This window comes from Anneissia japonica, unplaced genomic scaffold (genome assembly GCF_011630105.1).
Source record: "Anneissia japonica isolate Jap-2015-1 unplaced genomic scaffold, ASM1163010v1 scaffold288020_len41576_cov111, whole genome shotgun sequence".
Taxonomy (NCBI): domain Eukaryota; kingdom Metazoa; phylum Echinodermata; class Crinoidea; order Comatulida; family Comatulidae; genus Anneissia; species Anneissia japonica.
In genome coordinates, this window is record NW_022682783.1 from 1 (window position 1) to 1,882 (window position 1,882).

Below are 1,882 nucleotides of genomic sequence, written 5' to 3' on the forward strand. Positions count from 1 at the left end.
TTGTACATATGATACCTGAACGTTGCAAATTTCCCCCTGATACAACTAGGTCTACTGAACTCAGTCTACACTCTAGGCTAGCTTACCATTCAAGTCCTTCCCGCTAGTCGCCATTTTTGTTTTCGGCTGTCCTTAATCCTCATTGGTCGATACAAATTTGTATGATTAGAGTACTGAAAAAAGACAAACCCCGTTTTAAATATAGCAGAGGTACCGGGCCAGGTACCCAGTTAGAATATTTAGTTTTAAGAAATAAATGTTTTGTATTCGAACATATTAATTTATTATGTGTAGGTAAAATTAGCTGTATTTCTTTTATGTTCAGAAATAATTGAATATTCATGATTATGATTTGTTGTAGCGCGGTGGTTGTGTCTATGTCCTCGGGGAGCAAAGGCACAATGTTGTCCGGGTTGCCAGATTGTCGACAGATTCAAGATTCAAGATATTTTATTGTCTTTGAAAAAATTTTAAAAAATACGTTCCACTGGCAATGTTACTGGTGTTAACAACATAACACAGTAATAAATAAAAGATAACAAGGATATAAAACTATGAGCACCAAACAATATCTCATAAGATGTACAAAAAGAATATAAAACATTATTAACCAATATTATACACATCATGGAGGTATAAAATTTAATACCTCCATGTACACATTAAACTTAATTAAAGTAGGTCAAAATTGCACTTAAAACCACAATTATCTATTAACATTATTATTATAAAGGTGAATGGAGTTGGGCACAAAGGAGTTTATATTACGGCGACGTGGTGAGTGTAGGCCGGCCTTTAGACGTACAGTATAAGTAAATTCACTATAGTGGACGGAGTTAGGGTTGTTATCTTGTTATAGTAGCTAAAATGCGTACCACGGTGGAAGTACTCTGTACGCAAATTCTGCCCGGAAACCTTTTCTTTTTCGATATCGGTCAAAATTGGGCCAGTTTTGAACGGATGATTAGTATAGGCCTAGGCCTAATAGTACATAGTCAGTTAAAATTGAAAAATTCACGACAATCAGCGGTCATTTTTTGAAATTGAGAAATCAAAATGATACTGAGAATTAACAATGCCCAGCCAGCCTATCATTATTATATTAAATGCTCTTTAATTAGTTGCTAACATGTAGGCCTATTTTGACTTTGAATTTTATTTTATTCAGTATACCACGTCAACAAGAAATAGCAAATAACAATAATTAAAAGTTAAACATATTTTTAAAAAATTGAAAAACATTAAAAATTAATGTCAATAAAATGCGATGTTGAAAACCATGGTATACTAGGATAGCCCATGAAAGTTGTATAAAAACGAATTATTTCCAATGGGGTCCTTGAGAAAAAAAACAATGGCAATCAATCAAATCAATGCCGCAAAGCCTAAATAGTGGTTAAAAGGCATATTAAAATGTGTTAAAACAATTTTTTGAAGTATAAAATTTCAATGTTAAAATTAAAAAGTTAAAAAAAAATTTTTTTTAAATATATAAAAAGATATAAAAAGGAAGAGTTCTCCAACTACGCATGTCCAAATTAACCAAAATAATTGTGGAAATAAATGCTATCATACAGTATAAATATATTACTGGCTACTGTACATTATAATTGAAAATAAAGATTATTGTATTACTGTACCATTATCAGGTGATACAATCATCTTGAATCCACATCTAGCAATGAAATCATACTTGTAAAATAGATTATATACATAAACCACTTATACTGCAATAGGGTGTTCTCAGTCGACTTTGCCTAACACAAATAATTTCAAGTCAAATTGTTGTTTTCCATTAATTAACAATCTATACGTCAAATTTTATCTAAAGTCAAACAATTTTTCAATGGTATTTTGGATTTGACTTAGGCAAGTTCAAATG

General features: G+C 31.1%; 1 long non-coding RNA gene across 1 annotated transcript in view; it reads right to left on the bottom strand.

The window, feature by feature from the left end:
• Positions 1-115: 115 nt before the first annotated feature.
• LOC117109410 overlaps positions 116-1,882 on the bottom strand; it is a 33,666-nt gene continuing 31,899 nt past the window's right edge. The window contains exon 5 of the long non-coding RNA XR_004445527.1: positions 116-173. This is a non-coding gene — a long non-coding RNA (uncharacterized LOC117109410). The remainder of the gene's footprint in view (positions 174-1,882) is intronic.